The sequence below is a fragment of the Globicephala melas genome, chromosome 4 (assembly GCF_963455315.2).
Source record: "Globicephala melas chromosome 4, mGloMel1.2, whole genome shotgun sequence".
NCBI classification, from domain to species: Eukaryota; Metazoa; Chordata; class Mammalia; order Artiodactyla; family Delphinidae; genus Globicephala; species Globicephala melas.
Window position 1 is genome coordinate 60554493 of NC_083317.1, and position 22663 is coordinate 60577155.

Here is a 22663-nt window from a genome sequence, read left to right on the forward strand (position 1 = left end):
ATTCATGAGAAACAGTTGCCCTTGGCTATTTTCAGCTATTATTTGCCTAAAACAGGGCATTTAATTAGGGCCTGTTAAGACTGTGGAAATGATTTGGCTGCCTGTCCTCTTGCCCCTCTCTTTATTGTGCTGTCTGTCTGCCCCACCCCTCTCCTGTCTAGTTCACGGGCATTCATAGCTAGTCTTCGTGCCTTTCCACATCTGACATCAGCCTGAGCTCCTTAGATGCTGAGTTTGAGGAAAGGAAGAACCACTGACTGACTGTAGGCAAGTATTGACAAGCTGGAGGAGCCTTCGGTCAATATGATACATTAGAGGCCAGTCTGGTACTTTCAGACTGCAGGAGCAGACCAACCTGGGTATTTGGCCCCCTCACGAGTCCTGGAAAATGAAGGGAACTACTGCGAGCTCAAGACTCCATGTCCCATCAGAAATCACCTGGGCATTGTGGAGATTAGGAAAGCTACCTTGGCAAATGACTGGAGTTGCTGTCAGCTAGCTGGAAGATCTAATATGGGAGTTTAAGGGATTCAGATATAGAAGAATCTGTTGATTTGTTTTCTGGATGTATTTCTTCCATACGATAAGCAATACGTACTCAATGTCAATGCACTGCCATACAGATATCATCCATCCATTCATCCATTCATTCATTCATCACATATTCATTGATCCTCCATTCAGATTAAGGCAATTTGACATTGGTTGGAAGGGAGATAAATAAACATAAAATGTAGTACCTTTCCTCTAACCACGTGTAGTTTCATACATATAAAAAAACTTCAGTTCAAAGCAGTACATGATAAGTGTCAAACAAAAGCTACCGAATTTTAAAATGCAATTAATGTCAGAAGGGGAAGTTCACTTTTAATCTGGGTTATTATGGAAAGCTTCAAAGAAAAGTGTGACTTCACAAGAATATGTCTTGGCTGGTTTTCTTGAAAAGGTATTTGGGAAATTATAGTTGCTGATGCTGATATGTAAATACAGCATCAAAGTATTTAATGTACAACTAAGTAGCCGAGAAACTAGAATAAACTGGGTCATTTGTATATAAATTCATTCTTATAAAATAAAGTGAATCATTAAATATATTCTCAATTTTCAGATAATTAAAAGCAATTTAATTTCTTTCTACTTAATTTTAAACTACTTTATACATATAGCAATTAATATTTTGAAGTTGTACATAAATAGAATTTAGGCTCATAATCTAACATGTATGTTCAATGAAGGATAATTACCAATCTTATCAGCTAACCAAATCCTATCTTTTGCAGATATTGTTCATAAATATTTGTGCAAAATTTCTGTGTTGTCAGTGTGATAAAGTGTCAACCACATTTCACTTATGGTTGATTTGCAAAACGTCTGATTGAATTCAAAGGCAAGTCCTAGCTAGGATTTGGTTATATTTTTAATAGTTGAATATAGGTATGTGATTATGCATAAGGTAACATACATATACAATCACATGATATAATGAATCAACACCTTCGTCCTAATGTTTAAAGATATGTATCTTTTAAAAGGAAATCACATAAGTATCAAAAAGCATTTGTATATAAATAAGAAAGAATAATTTCTTACTGGGGCAATAATAATTCTGTTATTTAGCAATGTCATTTGTGTCTCTTTGTGACTGCCTATTTAAATAAATATAACATAGAAGTGCTTACAGCAAAAATGCACATGCAAGATAATATACATTTTATAACGTGCATCCTCTGAAATGAAATAAAAATTTGGGGGATCAGCACTGGAAAACTGAATTATTGATAGTACACTGTGAAGGTTTATAACATAGGTTTTGAAAAGATCAGGTAACCGTTTACAACCATTTAAATGGAAAGAAATACATCATTATCTTGCCTTTTTGTCAAAGGTGTACTGATCAAATTCTGACTTAAATACTCCAACTTAGCCATAGAATTCTTTCTTCCACAGCCATGTGGAACTCCAGATCTTGGCAACAATGAGGAAAATTTCTCTGTCAGGTTATATTTTTTAAATGTCATCTCTTGGGATATACCCTTAGATATTTGTGTTTACCTGTTTTCTGCTTAAAGATGCTCATAAAATTTCATGTACAGGCTACGGGATTTCAATAATAAAATATTTACTAAGGATTAGATATACAGCTTGCCCTCAGTGCAGTCCTAATGGACATCATCCCTACCAGAGATTAACAGACAGTTCTCCCAGCAGTCTGTGCAGCCTAAGTGTTAACTGAGGAAGGCACAACCTAACATAGGTCTTGGTGGTAATGGGGTAAAACTAGTTACATTTTTTATATCAAACTTAAAAAAAAATTTAACACTATTTTCCCTTTCAACTTCTTTCTTTAGAAAAAAAGAATTAATGGAAAATCCCCAAGAAACATTACACATACAAGTAGTATGGTCATAACTAACATGGCCTAACTGAAATAGGCAAGTTTTCCATTATATACCATTAAACTTTCAGCACACTGGTCCTAATAAAACTCTGGGACTGCTTCCTATCACAATGACAGCTCAGGAATTTGATGTGCCTCACAAACTACAGGAATTGTGAAAGGAAGCTGACTCTTTGTTCTAGAGGTCACTGACAGACCCTGATGAGGCTGTAGCAGGGGTCAGTGTCTGTAGGGACCACAGGAATAAACGAGCATGCGTGAGTTCAATGGTTAAGAATCTGAATCGCCCAGAGCAGCAAACAAAATTCCAAAGCCAAGTATCACTGTAATATGCTGGATGACCGTACCAGCTTGGACAAGAGTACACACAACAGGCACACACAATACACATCTGGTTAAATGTAAAATCAACTATTGCTAAAGCATTTTCAACTTTTAGGAGGAATCTACTGGCAATGTGTTAATAGCAAGGAAAACTAAAACAATAAAATAGCATCTCTTTCCAAATATTTAAGAACATCGAGTAAGTGCCCCTTAGGCTGGGTTGTGGTTCTTGGAAGTTTTAGCCTATGAGAACCATATTGGGGACATCAAAGACTCCTCCCTCTCTCCAAAGAGCAATTCACTTCAGATGCTGCCACACAATCAAATGCTTTTATGGCCACCATGTTTTTTTGTTTTCTGTTTTTTCCACTCTTAATATTTTGGAACATGCTGGATTCTTGAAATTGGAAAGAAGACAAGAAAACACAGTAAGATCAAATACCTCTGAAAGAGCAACTAAGTAGGGACCTGACGGTAAAAGACAAATACACATTCCAACTGAAACTCCACTTCTAGGGAGAGTGTGAATTATTAACAAGGACACGGAAGGCATGTATTGGAACCAAAAGCTGGTCTGTTGACTCCTCTGCTAGTCTCATATCAGACAGCATGCAACCACCCCCATTTCATTCCTTCAACAACTTCCCAGAGCACACTCAATCAGAATCTCTTACATTGAGGACAATACTATATTTGGGTTTAATACTGTGAGGACAGTCATCTAGTTTTCCTATGTCACAATGATAAATTTCTCTGGAACCAAATAAGGATTCTCCTTGCATTCTTCTGTTTGATATCATGAATGCAGAAGAATAAAGAAGAGGGTATGACAAATAATATTTTCCAAAGGTCGGGTGGAGGGAGTTTCCCTAACATTTAAAAACAGCCAGTTCTTAGCAAAGTGATCTTTAGAAGAACAGTATTAACAATATTCTTCTGCTATGCATCCACTTCTTTTTCTTGCTTAGCTGGGTATGTTATATATTCTGAGCATAATGTAAATGTGCAGAAGAGAGATGCATGAAAAGTTGGTAGAGAGAAACTCCAAACAAACCATGAATCCCACTTTCACTTCCCCCTCCTACCACCCCGACTACTACCTCCCAGCTGCACTCACTCACCTATCTCCCTCCTCCCACAAGCATGTTTGCCAGGCCTGCCAAGGCTGACATCCATCGGTGGCAGCATGAAACCTAAGCCTGCAGGCTCCTCCTGAACACAGACTCAAGGCTCAGCCATTGTCCATAGAGTGCTCTCAGCTGTGCACAGTAAAATCTTCATCAGGCCGTTGGATTGTTTGGTAGCTTTTTAAAAAAAAACTGCATTCTTTTTTTCCTTTTTAAAAACACTCGTTATTTCCTGACTGCCTCAGAGACACCAAGAATAGAATCCTTGACACATCAAATTCTGGAACCTCACCACTCACCAGGACTATGGTTCCTGATCCAAGGAGTATCGACTGAGAATCAGCACAGTCTCTTGAGAGTGTCCAGGCCTGGCTGCTAAGCTCCCTGCTCTGATTAGTTTGTCAAGTTCACAGTGTTCCAGAGTGCTGAAGCACAGAAATTAGGGAGGGGAGGTGGAAGGAAAATCACTGGAGCCTCTTACGATCTAACTTCTACTAACTGAGAGGAAATGTCTTATAAATAAACAACAGCAAGAGAAACAAAAAAAAAAAAAAAAAAAAAAAAAAAAAGCCCATCCCGTCCCGCCAGAGGAATGTTCATTATTGTCTCCCGACGGAAAACTTTACACCACACCAGAATGCAGCCATGTCTCCTGAAACTACCTCCCTCAAAACAGAAAGAAAAAGAGAATCAGAAAGAAAAGGAGAACAAAAAAAGATTTTTTTTCATTTCCTTGAATTCTGTTGGGAAGTTCATGTCAGTTCCCAGTAGACAAACTAAGCAGTTTCAACAGTGTCACCGTTCTAGGATTTCTTGTGGAGGCTGCTTATTAGCAAAATTTCATTTCTGCCCAGATCATTGCTGTGCCATCCAGACATTTTCAGAAGGGAAGTTCAGGGAAGGGGTGGGGGGAGGGTGCGATTGTGGAGGAGAGGAAGGAGAGGACAAAGGAACATTCCTGATGAACCGGAATGCCCTAGACACGGCCATGAAAAAGCCAGCTCCACCCGCCACCCCACTACTGCTTGTTGAGGACTTGGTGATGCAGTGTGTTTAATCTACTTACTCTTTCTGCTCGGGAGGCTGAGGTTCCTACATTTCCAGCTCATGCTGGACTGTACCGTAAGCAACAAGTGAAATGAGTTCAGTGATCTCATTCTAGTCCTTCGACTCCTGTCCACATCGCTAAGCGACTGCACAGCTTGGCACAGGCCAGGATGAGTCAGCAGTCTCTGGTCATGAGAGGCCAGGCCTGGAATAGCAGGGGGGGTTTAGGTCAGAAGCAAAATGAAGCAGAAAGGCAGTCTAGATGGCAGGGCTCAGCTCCGCAATTCACGGAGATACTGCAGGTCAAAATGAAAGAGCCTCATCAGCTCTGGGGTGAAGACTGTAGGAGTGTACAAAAAGGAGCAGCAAGGGAAAAACTTAGAACAGCTGCCTACCAAACATAGCAAGAACAAATTAGAGTACCACAGACAGAAAAAGAGGGCATGGGTAGAGGCCTGGAGGAGAAAAGATGCTCATTAAGATCTCTGGAATACCTTTTTTTCCATGTGCTCCTGAACTTGATTTAGGAAACAGTGGTTACCTATACACTATCCTGGTATTTAGGTATTGCTTTCCCAGTTTGGTAAGTAGCAAAACAAACAAAAGAAAAGCACTGCAGTAAAATAAAAAGAGGAAGCCTCATGTTCCATAAAATAATGTAATTATAAGTAAAAGCCTAATATCTCAAAGATGTGCACTTGGGTCAATAGTATCCTTGTATAGCCTGTAAAATCTGGTCACAAAATGGTTAAAGAGAAGCACTCCTTAAATTAAGCTTGGATGGCAGTAGAGAAGAACTAAGAGAAAAGAAAGACATAAGTTCAATGATGGAACACAAGGGAAATATGAAATTGTGTCTGTATTTCTACCCAGTGGGGTCAGCATAGACCTCCAACAGCAAGTGACACTTCTAGTCAACAGGACTTTCAAACACCTCTTCCTGTGCAGTAGTACTGTCATAAGCAAGAGGAGAGGGAAAAGAAAAACAGCCAGAGGAAAAAAATGAGGTTCAACCTGAAAAATAAATCAGTAATAAACATTTTGTTTTGGAGGAGGCAAATCACCTGAATGAGCCAATGGATAAAGAAAAGACTTAGTGTATGAAACAGACTCAGAGGAACCATTTCTAGACAAGGAAACTGAGGTGGGGACAGAATTATCAGCAAATAGTGGTGATGGCCCCAAAATAAGGAAGAAAGCAACTTCAAAAGTCAGATGGGATGCAGCAAGAATGGCAGGGAAAAGAGGATACCATCAACAGAGCTGGGAAATGCTAGTAAAATATTTCTTTACAGTGCTTTGAACAGGACTAATAAGGACCCACCATATATTTCTAATTGTTATCCCTTAAGGACATACAGATGTGTAAGATGTGTAAAAAATGTAAATTTTATTTAGTTTTCATTCCAGAGGTCATTAAATCATCTCAACATGTCTTTGATAAATGCTTAATCTTGAGCAAATAAACTTTCTAGCCTCAGTTTTCTTTTCTTTGAAATGGAATATTATTACCTTGAATTATTGTAAGGACAGAATCAGTGTTTGTCAGTCCTTATCACAGTAGTATCTATCACAGGTTGAACACTCAGTAAAGTGTTATTGTTTATATTTGATTATCATATCATTTTCATAAGTGCCAGTGAAAGAATCATTCCCAGTGTCGTTGCACTGTATTGAGTGGAACCAATATGAAGACTCTAGTAAAATCAGTTGAGTAACATTCCTCAGAGGATGTTGCCTTAAAAAGCTTGTTTCTATCTGGATACGTTAAACATTATGCTTGAACCCAGAGGATGTTAAAAATCTATTATGTTAAAATCTTGATTTGGGCTTTCTATGTTGTCAAAGCAGCTTGGAGCTTAATAGCATTCAGTAACTAGAGACCTGAAAAAGAAAAGAGGGATTTTTAGAAGCTTCTCCAAAAGCAACAGGATAAAAGTGCTATCGGCCTTGACCGCATGATGAGGGTTTTTTACCAAAGGGAAAACTTAGTCCAGTTGATCATCCCAGTCTAATTGATTAATTGTGGGTCTGACCATCTGGCTGATGAATGCTGACACCCAGCAGTGATTACTGTGAAACACAAATCCGGATGTGCTCTCCCTGATGCCTCCCACAATAATGGCAACGCTGAACTTAAGGTTAGTTTTTTCAGGCCTCTTGGCGCAGTCTCTTCATGGAACAGCAGTTGTGGCAGGGAATATTTTACTAGACCTGGTCAAGCATTATCTTCTCTTATTTCAGTTACCCACTCCTTTCCAACTCCACGCCTACCTGCTCCTGAGCCCTCTCTTGTATATAATCACTTTTCATGCAAAGCATTCCATCTGTAGTTTTCATCATACTGTCTGATTCTCTCATTTCCGGTTGCTCTATTCTGAAAAATATTCGATTGGTCTAAAAGACCTGTACTGCTATATCACAGGGAATCCTACTGAGACATTTTTATCGTATCTTCTTTGCTACTGGTTTACTTCAAATTATCCTGTGCTTCCAAATAAAGAAAATTATTTCACCAAACTCATGAATCTGATTATAAGGCCCACATATGGCTCAAGTTCTTCATGAGGTTAATAGAATACAAGGGTTAACAGAAGATAATTTTTGCATCTTAAACCTACATCTGATCCTTAGTTAGGGTGTCCGTTGGAGAAGATTCTCCCCACAAGGACTCTGGAGCACATTTCACTGCTAGAGAAAAAAGGCAGGCTCACATAAATAACAGGAATCAATAGCAATGCCACCCACAAACCAATCAAGATAACCTGTACATGGGAGAATTCTCTAACCAAATCCAATTTGAATGCATATATATAAACCCTGGAGAATTACAACCACATTATTTTATTATCGTGGGAAGGCACAGGGGAGTAAACTGACATAAAATGTCTTGCAGAAAGTTGGCCAAAGAGTCACAGTGAAGGAGAATCATCCATTTCCCCTCTCCTTTTCCCAGACTGACTTCCATCTCAGAATTCATCATTTTTCTTGCTCCCCACAGATGCTGAATTCTTCTATGTTCCAGGCTGGGTTAGTGTTAATTTTCGGTAGAGAATGGCAGTAGCATGCTGAACTACAGAGTTCCAGACTGGGAGTTGGGAAATGTTTTTGGCCTGACTGTCAGTAAACAACTATGTGTCTAGGGCAAGTCAAGTCCCTTAACTCCCCATGTCTCAGTGTCTTCATTGAAAAATGATAGGGTTGGACTGCCTGAACTCCATCGTCTCTGCCAACACTAAGATTCTATGGTTCTATAGCTCATTTCCTTTTTCTCTCTGGCACCAACTGCTCAGCAACTCTGCTTATAGTCATTTCTCTGCTCTCAGTTACTGATGGAAAAATATCGCCTTCATTTACTACCCGGTATTTGTAACTTTTCTCTCTTTTTTTGATGCTAGATATTTTGAGTTGTAAACATGAACATATCCAGATAGATGCTTTAAATTTGAAAGCATTTAAGGAGAATAGCTTTCCCATGTAGAAACATTTAGTGCAGCTCGGCATGGAGGAAGCCAGGCATCCAAAAGTGGAGCAAAGGGGCCAATTCACAAATGAGAGGAAGCCTTTCATAATAAGAGTCTCCAGGCTCTTCAATTTAGATAAAGCTACCAAATTCCAACTACTTTTCCAGTCAATCCCAGACACCCTCACAGACACTTAGGACTATAAATTTGAGGACCAGCACTGGCAGTGATGCAGTTCTTATTTCACCTCCACCATGTATTGCCAAGTAGGATTTAGGATGGCATAGTAATAAGAGCCAAGAGGACAATCTGTCATTTATTTTCCTCCAAACTTTTCAAAATTTCCCATTTGGGCTCTGTTTCCCAGTTTTAATTTGGTAACTGCCATTTTTCAGCATTTCTTTTAACAGGTTACTAATAATTTCTGATACAGGATCTCATATTTCATTTTGTGCTGCTAGAACTGCTGTTAATATTTCATCTGTCTTCAATTCAGCTCTGCATAAAGACTGCTGGGTTTTTAATACACGGTTAACACTTTGGTTCTGGGGATTTGATCACCAGTGTTCACCCAGTTTGTCCATATCTTGTTAGGTAAGAGTAGTAGATTATCTCAGAAATATCTCAGGGTGTGTGCTTAAACATTCTAGGGTTACATTACAGTTTCTTTTTCTGGATATTTGATGAAAACAACACAAACAAGTGTTCTGTGTTTGTTCTCCCAGGTAGCTTGCTATTTACTTCAGTATGAGTGTTCTGGAAGCAGAGAGCAATGGTTTAGAGCCAGGGCTCACAGGCAGATCTAAGTTCAAATTCTGGCTCTGAAATGTTACTACACATACCATGTTAGGCCAGTTCTTTAACCTTCCTGAACCTCTATTTTTCTATTTGTAAATAGGGATAATAACGGTATCTACCTCTATTGCTATGAGTTCTCAAAAAATGATGGGTAAAAAAAAAAAAAAAAAAAAAAAAAAATGATGGGTATCATTATTTCCCTAGCATTAATAATCTACATATTCACATTATAGTGTTATTATTTTGCAACATCTTTTCAAGGCTAACAAATTACTTTTGAGTCCAGCCTTTTGTTGTTTGCCTTATTATAGTTTACATTTAAAAAAAACTCTCAGTGAAATCAAGTAAAATATTTTAAAATTGGGTCTTTAAAACCATACGTACAGTTAAAAATAGTATATAGCATCATATTCTTATGTCACTTTTCAATCTAGCATCAAATTCTCAAAACTCTTTGTTCATCTAATAGCCAGGCCTGGATAAGGCACATCACACTAATGCTAAACCATTCCATAAAGAGATGATTGACTTCCCCCTACTCCCAAACAATACAGATTATTTCAATATTCTTTGGTCATGTATCAGTCAGGGTCCATCAGGAGAGAGAAACCACACAGCAATTTGAATAGGAAAAATTTAATATAAAGAATTATTAACTATAACAGGGGATTGGAGTAATGAGGAAGTAATTAATAAGAAGAGGATTGTGAATTATATAAGAATAAGCAAATATAAGGAGCAACCACAACTTCTAGGGCTGATAGAGAGTGCCCAAGGAAGAGTCCCTTACACCTCTAGACTGGGATCTAGTCCTTGTTGGACAAGGCATAGCCAGTGAATGAATGAATGGCAAAGAAGTTGCTGGAGAGCTGTCAGTAAAACTTGCTGGAAAACTATACTCTAGGGTGCCAGGGAAGCTGTTCACAGGGAGGCTGTCTCATTTGAGGCACACTACTACATAAACCACCCGATGTGTGTATGTGTGCACGTGTGTGCTTGCATGTGTGTTGGGTGCTGGACGTAGCCACTGGCTGCTGGGCACTGGAGAAGCTACCTGTGCTTCAGCTGCTGGGCACCGGGGCAGCTGTGTGTGCTGCAGGAGCCAGGCCTTAGAGAACCATGCGCACGGCAGGAGCCTGCCAAAAAATACATGGGGGCCAGGAAGGAGAACCTCTTTCTCCTATAATGTCTGTCTGATTCCTCACTGACAAAGCACACTCACACAGTTAGGAAAGGAAAAATATTTAAAGGACCCAGATACATTTTTGGAGAGCAGGCAAGGAAGGGTAAATTTGGATCTGAGAGGCAGTATATTGATAACTGGTAGAGTTATTTCCTTACACACTTTATGAAATAACTCACTTTGGAGAATACAATCCAATGTTCTCTTACTTACTATATTACTTACTAGGCCTGCTGCTTACCTTTAGTAATATACTGACTTTCTGCATAATGAAATAAATATTGTCAGAATTAAGGAAAATAATATTCTATTAAATAAAAGTGGCAATACTTGTATTTGTATAATGACCTTTTTTCCTCCACAAATGCTGCCCACATATGTTTTAATTGTTTATAATTAACAGATTAGGAAAAATGTAAAGAAACACTAAACTATTGACCTAAATTTACGCATTAGTGATCCCAGTCCAGAATTTCAACTAAGTGGGTAATCAGGAGAGTCACTGAAAACAACCCACAGCTTCAAGAGTGGTAAAGATGACCTCAACTATTATTTTTCCTTTCTCTCTCCTTTTCTTTTTGTTGACTCTAGAACCCATATTTGCTGTTCCATGACTCATTTTGGGGGAGGCTGTTAACTATAAGTTGCTATTTTTCAGAAAAATGTCACATATTTAGCAGGAAGTTTTTCCTATGATTCTTGTCCTGTATTGTTCTACCTTCAATATTAAATAGAAAAGCATAAGTAAATGACCAGTTTAATGCATTCTTCAAGATATACAGTGGTCATTGTCAGAAATAACTTTACATACAGATGGGGAGGTATACTCAAATACCTCCACTGTTTTCACCTAATTCCTTAAGAAGGGGACAGAACCTTTTATTCTATAACTAGAGGTAGGGTTTAAAAAGGGTTGTGGTGGTAAGAGGCTGAGAGCACAGAAAGCAACTGGGTGAGAAGAGGGTCCTGTGGAGAGAAGAATGTCTCAAGACTAAGGCCATAAAACACCCATCTCACCCATTCACCTGTTTTTACTGATGCTTGGCTATAGCAATACTATCTGTTCCCACTATTATGGGAAGGATCTACTTGTTTCCTTCAGTTGTGCTTTCTGAAAACCAGTGGTATTATCAAGCAAAACAAGCCCTGTTGGGCTGTCTCACAATCATACTGTAGGCAGTGCTGGCAGCTGCAGGTGGCTGTCTTTAGGATTTTCTTTTGTTTGTGTTGTGTGTGAAGACTGAGGATAAACCTAATGACACTGCATACATTGGATCCCCACCTCCCTAGCAAACACATATGCACACCTCTCCCCTGCAATTCCTGAGTCCAAAAGTAGATGATGACAAAGAAGAATTGTAAGTCCATGTGAATCAGGCAGGCAAGTCCATTTTATTTGAGTTTGTCCTTCTGTTCAGCTAGCTTTTCTGCTCTGACCCACTATACTTACCCTGTCGGCTGCTCTTACTAGCAACATGCCTTTTTAATCAGCCTTCCTGGGGTCTGCATTTGATTACAGCATTTGTGTTCTATTTTGATTCTTTTGTACTATGCCCTGTGGTGTTAGCTTGAAAGGTGTTATTTATAAAATGAAACTCTATTGTATTGCCACTTGGATTCAAAGAGTACATATAATATTAATGCAGAATGTATTTAATACCTTGAATCTATTAAATCAATTTCTTCATGAGAACACAGAATGGGAGGGAGGCAAGTGGGTTGGTAACCCAGGTAATAAGACTTCAGAATCACCTGCACTTTCCTTCACAAGCATTCATGAAAGCTGGCATGAGAATCTTTCTCTTAACGTCAGGGTTTCCAGAAGGAAGAGACTACCTTTCCTCAGCCAGATCAGTGCAGTGTGCACCTGTTTAAACATTCAATCATGAAAACCAAACATTTTCCTAGGCCTCAGATGCAAATTTTTGACTAAGGAAACCATGAGACGAAACACGGATATGACTTTTTTACTACCTAGGAAGATTTAGGTAAAGAAGGAAACCTAATCACCTGTTTCCAAGGAGCTGCTTGCAGGATTTGTAAAAAGAAGTAGATTCATTATGTTCCTAACTCCTCTCAAAAGAAGGCTAGGAAAATTCTAGTGATGCTAAGAACTGAGACAGAGTTTCCAGGGTGGCATGTTCAGAATGATGTTCTCGCCTAGTTTCTTTATGGCTGCTGGGCCTATAGTCAAATGTTTATGGATCAGATTGACGAAGGAGTCCCCAAATTTTCTTCACTTCTAATTTTAGTGCAAACTGAAGACTGGAACATTATATCAATATATCACAACTGCTTGTCACATCTGTTGCTGTACACATTCCATTCTTCCACTATAACCCTTTTTCTCCTGGTGATACATCTGAAATCATCAATGCCTGCTCTTCAGATAAAGAATAAGGAAGGATCAGGTGTGGAAGATAGTTTAGCAATCAGGCTCTGCAGAACTTGCTAAAAGAAACTGTCCCTCACAGGGGAAGCTGGCTATGCAGTCCTGGAGTGAGGGTTCCTAGAATTTCACCTGTTCTCACTCACTTGCTCATTGTATAACTCCAGGAAATTTAGGGTCCAGTTTTCTAATCACTAAAATTTGCATAACTATATTTACACCTTTCTACTTGCATTGGACTTCTTTAGGGATGAATGAGACAATGGTCTGGAATACTCTAAATTCTCTGCAATGAAGGTGGGATACAACTGCACAATATTATTAAAATGAGAGTTCAGATCCCTTTTTTTGTTTGTTTCTCCAAATCCAGATACGAAAAACTAACAAATGAATGAATTTCCTCCCCTTTGGGAATGAATCATATGCCCTCATTCATAAATGACATCCCAAACATGAGGAGCTAGGATTTGTTGGGAAATATACATCCCAATCTTGAATGCATCCAGTTGTAAACTCCTTGCATGAAAAAATCACATTATTTATCTCTGTATCCATCTAGGGCCTACCATATTGATTTGCATCATGTAAGTATTTCATTAATATTTGTTGAATTGTACTGAAAAATGAGATCATACAATTCCAGAGCTGAAAGTTGCGGGAGATCATGTGAGTCCAGTTACCTCATTTTGCAGATGAGAAAACTGATGCCCAGATAAATTAAGTGACTTCTCCAAGTGCAATATTAATAATGTTACAGGTCTTCGAAAGAGTTAAAGATCTGTCACTGGAAATATATAACTCAATCAATTAAAACAAAATGAATGTTCTTTTGTCAAAATAAAAGTACTCTTCAGCTCAAATAATCTGAAGTATTCTAATCTAACCAAGGAGGCTGAAGCCTAAAGCAATAAGTAAACTTCACTAAATGGCTATAGACCATACGTGTGCTAGAAATGCCATTACTAAGGTTATACATTTTAATACCATGCCTATCCCCCACTCCATTGGTATATTTTTCAGGTAAAGTTAAGGTTGTGAAAACAAAAAGGAATTGCAAATCCTTAAAATTATGTAGGATTCATGGAGGTACAATTCAAAAATGAAATTACTTTCATTTATTATTTCAGTTTACTATTTAGCCATATTGTAGATGGTAAACCAAATTTAAATTCCAGAGTTCGGGAAACAAAATAGGACAAGACACTTTATCCTTTGTTAAATAGAAAGTGATCAGGACTATGAGAAAGATAATTTCCCTTCAGTGGAAGTTACTCATGTGGTATTTGCAGAACCAAGTGTGTTTGACTCTTGGCCTGAGTTGTCTGGTTAAATCAGTACCATGAAAATAAAAGCCAGTCAAACTATCCTTTTGACCAACTTGATTTTTTTTGAACAGTATAAAATTTCTTTTTCTTTGCTTAAATCAATCACGATATTTAAATTCTTGATTAGAATGCAAACAATTTGTAGTCAGGTATTTTAATGATCTCCTAAAAACTGCAGCAGATTGACTGGCATAGAACAGGAACTGAATAAAAGTAAAATGTCAATTACTGTAGAGTAGGAATCTAGGAATCTCCAGCGAACTACTTCTCATTTTTCCAAAGCTCCTTTCACAGTGGAAATCCCTGAAGGTCACAGAGAACAGAACTTGGAGAAAAGGGGGACAAGTGACAGCAACAGACTCTAGGCTTCCAATAGTTGGAGGGCCTGTTGGAGATTATCATTTATATATTACCAAAACTTTACTCCAGAAATATAATCAGGTTTTCACAGATCAAGTTCACATTATTAACTTGATATTTCAGCTTCCACTTCTTGCCCCACCTTGCTTAGGCATCCCAGGTTCCAGTACTACCCAACAAGTATTCTAGAGGGTAGCCAGACTATATTAGTGTTTCCCTTTATCTTGGTATTGCCAAGTGAGTCCTAAATTTTAAATTTTGTATTCTATTATCTCCATGATTTATTAAATCATGTCTGGACTTCTGTGTTGGAATATTATATATTCATTTACTATGATTCAATAAGCATCTACTATGTGTGAGACACTAGGAAAATAAATAGGAATAAGCCTTACTTCCTGCCTTCAAAGAATTGAGGAATTCACAATGCAGTATCTACTTCCCATATGTAGCATATATGTTCCTGACTTTAAGCTTTTGTTCTTCCCTTAGCTGGAGTGTCCTATTGTCATTCTTTTAACAGTCTGATTCCTTTAGTTATCTCGTAGTCCAGCTTATGTTCTATCACAGCCGTAAATCATTTTCCAGTTTTTGTAGTCCACATTAATTTTCTTTCTTCTTCTTCTTTTTTTTTTTTTTTGACTAGTACAGCTGGAATAGACACTTTGCCTACACAGTATCTATTCCCCTATTTCTTCCTACCTACAGACTCCTATTTTGTTCAGAGTGGCAATGTGCTTAGTCCTGAATGATGAGTTATAATATTTCTAAGCCAATTATGACAAATCTGTTCCCTGATTTCTTTGCCTCCCTAGCAACCAAGGGTGGCCTTGGGACCCAGTCCTAGTCAATAAGATCTATGTGGCAATCTGCTTGAGAAGCTGGTTTCTCAGAAAGCTGTTTCTTTTCTGATAGAGGTAAAAAGTGATCCTTCTGCTTCCCTCTTCTTCCTTTGAATATGGACATTATACTTCCAGCTGCAGCAACTATTTTGTGAACATAAGGCAACAAGCACACACACAAAAAGCAAAGATAAACCCAGAGATGTTGGCCCTGAGTTTATCACACACCAGCAGCTCTCTAGCTCTGGACTTGTTACGTAAGAAGCACAAACCCCTATTTGTTTAAGCCACTCAAGTCAGAATTTCTGCTACTGAACGCATTTCTAACCAAGAAATAATTTTCATAAGTTGAGTTATCCAAACTGTTCTTCCTAACTAGATGGTAGACACTGGTCACATTCTTGGTATTTAATAAATATTCATTTGCCTCATATCTTGATTATATATACTAGACGTTCAATAAATGTAATGAAATGCTCACTCTGAAAACAAGGGGGAAATTTCTTTTAAGAAAAGAGGATTAAACCAGGTCAAAACAGAAAAATTTGAGTATAAAATAAGAAGTTTTATGACAAGAATTTGTTACAACCTAGTTCAGTTATTAATACAATAAAAACAAACTTGTAAAATTTTCTAAAATTAGTAGAAATATATTTTAAGTAAGAAATAAGACATTAGACTAAACCCCAAAGGCATGGCTGTTTTAAAGAAGAGATGATATAAATAAGATTTCTATTAAACATAGAGAAAACAATGCAATGCAGTTCTGGCTCTGTTAAAACTAAGTGAGGAGACTACACGCGTTAAATATCACTAACGACAAGACATTTTCTCTACCCCTCAGGTAGCACGGCTGTGACTCACCCAAATGCTCCACACGCTTTAGCATGCTAATTAGCTTCCAAAACCTTTCACCTGACGTTTGAATCCATAAGTAAGGAAACTATTACAGTATAGCATTTGCTTTTGGAGAAAAGGCTACATAAATTAGGACAGAAGCTATTTTCAAGTCTTCCAAATATTACAAATAATGGGGAACTGTTGAAGAGAGAAATAAGTAGCTTTGGGTCGTTTTAGGTTAGTGACCTTAAATTTAAGGTATGATTTAATCAGAAGCCAGAGTAATCACAGCAGGAGGTGGGGAAAAAGACTCAGAGCTGCCTGGATTTGGGGAGGACTTTGGTGGCAGCTTTTAGCTCGAGCTAAAGCTGCAGGATTCTGTCAGAGGCTCCACAAACACAGGGCTGCATTATGTAATGCATCTTGTATTCCTTTGTGAACTATTCCACAACTAAGTTTCATTAGTTTCCCCTCTCTAGACATTTTACCACTTCCAGGCTGCAACCTGTCCAGAAGGGAAACTTTCTACCTCAAATAAAAGTTTAAGTTGCAAGAAAACTGACATTTTTCCAGGAACTAAATCAAATTAATTTGAACTTTATACAGACTAGGAAAATACTTCTTAAGCTAAGTGGACCAAAGTAATCTCATTTGAAGAATTTCCAGATAATTCAGCAATAGTTTGAAATAGTTATCAAACTTTCTCTCAAGCTGTCATTTTCTGGTTATGTTATTCTGTGTTAAGTGTACCACTCTCACAGGGTCACCGTTCAATATAGCACTTTATAGGCAAAATTGGAAGACAGCATGTTGCATGGATAGTACTTAGCAATACATTCTCATAAATAGTATCTTTTTTTTTCAAAACAAAATTTATTTTTGTGCCTGTCATGAGGGTATTCTAAGGTTAAACACAGTCCTACATTATCAAATTTAGTTTTGGTATATAAAAATCTATCTTTTAGCAGTTTAATTATTTTTATCAATTACTAACAATATTACATAATATTAATTTTGATCAGCTGTAAAAATAATTTAACTGTTGGACAGATTTTTCCCTCTTAACATTTCAAATGTTGGTTTAACGCCTGTCAATTAGACCCCTATGAAAGTGACTAAGGTTTACTGGGGAATACTGCACAGAACATGTCTGTTTGAGTTTCTGGGTTGTACACAGTCAAAGTTTAGATGGGAACCCCCAACGACCAAGTGGTATAAAAAAACGTGGAATTTGAATCTCAGCAGGTGGCACTCTTCCTTCTGACTTGGTCTTAAATGGATGCCCCCAGACTGTCATCTCTTGGGCAGAGCACGAGACTGAAGCATTCAATCGTGCTTATAGTGCTTAAGAACCAACTTCATGGGAATTGGGAATCGGGGAAAGTTACAGGTCAGATATATGAATTTTGATTCTGCTGGCCTTTTTTCATTCAAAATGCATCACTCTTAAACCCAGAATTACGTCCTATAAGTTGAATAGTCATATTTCCCTGTTTACTCAGGATAGTTTCAGTTCCAACTGTTCAGGCACAATTATTAATAGTGGTCACTTTCACTCTGAAAATTGCCCTAGTTTGGATGATAAATTATGGGGTTACCATACATATAAGCTTTAAAAAAGTTATTTATCACACCATTTACAGTGATAATCATTCTCTTTAGGGCAAGTTAAAATAGTCACTATTGGTCAACTTCTGTAAAGAGAAAGAGATAAACTAAAACTCTATTACTTTAATCCTAATGCTTCAACTGGAGAGATCTTGCCATATAAAAGTTTATTTTAAGATAAGAATAATTTTGGAAAATCATATTTCTATGAATTATTTAGGTTTTTAAATCTTAGATAGTACTGGGTTTTTTTTAAGCCCTATTTCATACAAGAAGGTATATCTGCCCCTAAATTTTGTTGTAATGAAACAAACACAGTTTATGAAATAAAATTATTTAACTCTTGGATCTGAAGCCTAATTCAACTGTTTGCTCAGTTGGCAAATTCAAATAATCTCTGTGAACATCATTATTATTAACGCCTTCTAAACTACCTTTAAGGACATTTTAAAAACCAGAAGTGAAAGAGCTATATAGTCTGTAAAAAACTGACATGATTTCAAAATAGTTATTATTATTCATTTTTATAATAAAGACGGCTTTTGGATGGACTGCAGACAAACTGCAGTAACTAAGACTGAGCACACATATGGGAACAGGGGTCTTTCTCTAGAATCTCCTTCTTTTACAGCTTCATCACATTTCTGGGTGACACCTGTGCATGGACATTGGTGGCCCACAAAGATCTACGGGGGAAAGACTATGGACCTTGTGCACAGAGGCCTGAAAATGAAAGGCTGAATTTTCAAGTACACAATTGTGGTCAAAGGTTTTGTTGGTGGTTTCATGAGTTTCTGATATAGATAATCTTTCCTCAAGGGGAAAAGGAAAGGGAGACTTGGGAGCAAGAGGAGCTGGAGTAGAAGGGCTAATTTGTGGAACAGAACAATTTTCTCTTTGCTCATCACATTTTAAAAAGAGATTCCTTGATCCCTACTGATATAATCCTCTTTCTTCTTCTTGATGATTCTCCTCTTTCGTCTCTGAAATTCTAAATTCTTTGGCCCAGAAAAAAATCTAAGTGTTCAGAATTAATTCTTAGTGTGACATCAAAATTACATGGTAAATGTTTTTCATCTATATGAATGTAATCAAATAATTTTATTTTTTAAAAGGCCTCTGATTTTTTCCCCCAATTTTTAAAGAGACATTTCTTTCTTTTAGTAATTATAGGAAAGTTCTTATAAATTGCCCTTCATTTAAATAATTCAACAGGTAAATACACTAAATGGAGAGTTAATTCTTTAATGTATGGCATTTTTGTCTGTTTACATTGACTACTGTGAGATTTAGGGCTCTAGTACCTAATGTGAGGCCCAAGACCTTCAGGTTTGTACAAAGTTTTATCAAGCAATTCTCTACTAATTCTGTTTTAAATATGTACTATTTGCAAAGGTGACTGGTGGATAAAAGAGGAGTGAATGGTGAGAACCTGCAGAGGGGAGAGGAATGCCAACAAGACTGTACTTGTGTACCCATGGGCTGAGAAAGAGCACTGGAAATCTTCTCCCCATCACTTAGAGAGAAAAATCTCTCTCACACATTCCACCTATTACAAGTTCATTTGTGTTTAACAAGCCCCTGTTTTAAAATGCAAATCTGCCTTGTGAACCTGTAAACCTCATTCACACCTTACTGTTAATTACTTTTATATTCTAGAATCTGATCAACACTTAACTGATATTGGCAATCTAGGAATGAACAAATAGCTCAGGGTGTAAAAAAGGGAAATATGGGTGGAGTGGGGCTGGAGGTGGTAGGGTAAAGATTTCATTTGTGGGCAATACAGCATACTGATATTTTGCAGTTTTGTCTAGTAGCTCGGAATACCACAAAATGAGAACTGTTCTTAATTGCCAATGCCTGGCTGAGATCAGAACAGACCTGGAAGCCTGAAAATTTCAGGTTTCAAATATTTAGCCATAGCAAGTTAATTGAGTTTACTCTTTCCTGGAAACCTTTCTAGCTAAGTCTCACTATCTCCCCAAGTTGGCAACCCTGGACACTAAGACTCATGGTTCAGCTTCCCAGGTTTGAAGCTCAACTGATAAATGAATTCCAAAAAAAAAAAAAAAACTGAATGCGGCCCAGTTCTTTTTCATTGTCTCACTAGTCATTCACATTTTTGGAGACTATGGTATGTAATCCTAGAACATACTGTAAGCAGTTTCAGAAGAATATAAGATGATATATTATTTCTATATCTGTTTTAGTAAGTGCCATTCAATCTGATATCAAAAGGTTGCAAAATTTGAATTAGACTTCAGTTGACTTAAACGGCAAGTCTTGGTTAGGCAGGAATTCAGGGAAAAATATTTTATGACCCCTTATAACATTATTAATCACCTCTACTTTTATATGAAAAATAAATATGCTAAAATCTTCATTGTTAAGAAAAGGGGTCATCTTTCCCACCAAAATGGCTAATTTTAGTTTTTATGTGGTTTGATACATTTGTAAACTATTACATGAAAACATATGGTCGGAACATGCTTATTCCTTCATGAGTATTCTTTTGAGGATGCAAAATATTCCTTAGTTGTTCCATGTGCTATTTTGTTGTGCTGATGATTTCTTGTTCTAAATATTTTTTTTTTCTTTTTCCAGCGTTAATGAAACGAATTCTAATAAGGAAAAAAAGAAGCTCTCTGGGCCTCCCTGGTGGTGCAGTGGTTGAGAGTCTTTCTGCCGATGCAGGGGACACGGGTTCATGCCTCGGTCCGGGAAGATCCCACATGCCGTGGAGCGGCTGGGCCCGTGAGCCATGGCCGCTGGGCCTGCGCGTCCAGAGCCTGTGCTCCGCAACGGGAGAGGCCACAACAGTGAGATGTCCGCGTATCGCAAAAAAAAAAAAAAAAAAAAAGAAGCTCTCTAATGAAAATCTCTTTCTTGCAGATGTGGGCTGGGAACAGACATAGGTCACAGGGGGACAGCAAACATTATGTCACACATTCTTCAATCAATTGATCCCTTAGTGATTTATTCACCTGAATGTATTTTGACAAGCAGTGAAGCAACAGTGGAAAAGGGATTATTTGTGTGGCTAATTTTCATTTACCTATAAGGTACTAGACAAGTTTTTCTTTTTATTTCTTACTAGCTACACACTTTTATGACCCATAAGATCAGTGAACCACCATTTTAAGCTATGTCACTGATAAGGAACAGTGAAAAGTCCCACAGGTATTAAAACTTCACAAAGCCTGACCTTGGAGTTTTGGTGTATGATTCTCTAGTTGATCTTTGAGTATAATAGTCAACTATTAAATTGGCATGATTGAAGTGCAGGTCTTTCAAATAGAAGGGTATTGTAGAAAAATTGAGAATCCCTCCAACTTTTAAGTTTGATTTCTTACTTTATATTTTGCCCTTACCTTTCCTTATAATACTCCTCCTTTTTCCCCTACGTGTATTTATTCCCATACCTTCCTAATTCTGCTTGACAGAGATACTCTACTGTTTTGGAATATGAAAGAGTCTCTATAAATACTTGTTGAATGCACAAAAAGCCACTTGGACAAATATTTTGAAGTGGAAAAATAGAAAAACATTAAAATAAGCAAATTAACAAATCTACAGCTTTGGGAAGAAATCCATGAAAGTAACAAAATGATTAATAATTTTAAGTATATTTAGGAAGGATGAAGCCTAGAAGGTTAAAAATTAGAAATTCTAGAATTAGAAAAGAAAAAAAATAATACAGTTCAACACAGTTGAAAGCACATGCAGAAGGAAGCTAATACATTGTTTATTAAGAAATTAAATCTAAAGGCTGAAATTAGAATGCTAGTATTATTGTATCAAAAGCAGAAAATTATTTCTTTCTTCTCCAACTCTAGAGAGAAAAACAAATTCTCTAATGCCACCAAGAATAGAATAGGGAGAAATGTTTGGAATTAAATAGTTGTAGTATATAAAAAAGCTAGTTGTTCAAGGCAAGCCAGATTGGTTTGTGTGGTACTGGTTTCTAAGATGACCCCCTATGATCCCTGCCTCCTGGTATCCACACCCTTGTATAGTCCTACCTACAACCCCTATGAGGGTTGACCTGTGTGACCAAAACAATGTGGCAAAAGTGATTTGTATGACTCTCAATGTGAGGTTAGAAAAGCCATTGCTGTTTCTCCTTACTCTCTTTGATCATGCACTGTGGGGAAGCCAGCCCCTATGTTGTGAAGACACTTAAGCAGCCCTGTGGAACGGTTCATTTGGCAAGAAACTGAGACAAACAGTCAACACTGACTTCTGAATCCTGTGAGTGAGCCACCTTGGAAGTGGAACTTCTAGCCCCAGTCAAGCTTTCAGATGACTGCAACCCCTGCTGACATCTTTACTGCAGCATCACGAAAGATGAAAGATCTGAAACCAGAACCACCCCGCTAACCTGCTCCTGAATTCCTGGTCATAAGAGATTCCTGAAAGATAATGCATGTTTTGTTTTAAGTCACTAAGTTTTTGAGGTAATTTTGGGGTTTTTTTTAGCAATAGATAACTAACATAATGATTGTGGCTTTTTTTTTTTTTGTACCTCAGGTATATGGAATTGGATAAATCATAGTCCTTGGTACATGATGCATACTCATTATTGGGCCATACCTGGCCTACTTTTATTCACATAGTTATTTTTTAATGAAAAAAAAAAGTAAATGTTTTAAGTCCCTGAAAGAAGAGTTAGGAGCTCTATAATAACCTACATCTATTGATATAGATTTCCCCAACTTACACTCTTGCCTCTTCTACCCAAGATAACCATTATCCTGATTTTTAAGTTTATCATTTCTTTGTTTTCCTTTTCATGTAGTTTATCACATCTATAGGTATTCTTAAATTTATGTTTGTGTATATGTATGCATATATGTATATATATTATGTATGCAATGTGTATATATTCTGATTACTTTTAACTTTATAAAATGCTATTATGCTCTACATAATGTTTTGAGATTTAATTATTTTCA

The 22663-nt window shown here is 37.4% G+C and overlaps 1 protein-coding gene across 8 annotated transcripts in view; it reads right to left on the minus strand.

Annotated features, from left to right (window-relative positions):
• The window catches only part of ZBTB20 (zinc finger and BTB domain containing 20), an 809727-nt gene that overhangs the window by 293421 nt on the left and 493643 nt on the right, over window positions 1-22663 (minus strand). The window contains exon 1 of one of the 8 annotated variants that reach the window (XM_060298089.1): window positions 4916-4975. The exons of the other annotated variants lie outside the window; for them this stretch is intronic. The gene's annotated coding sequence lies outside the window, so the exon portion shown is untranslated. Of the gene's footprint in view, window positions 1-4915; window positions 4976-22663 lie in introns of those variants that run through there. 8 annotated transcript variants of the gene reach the window in all.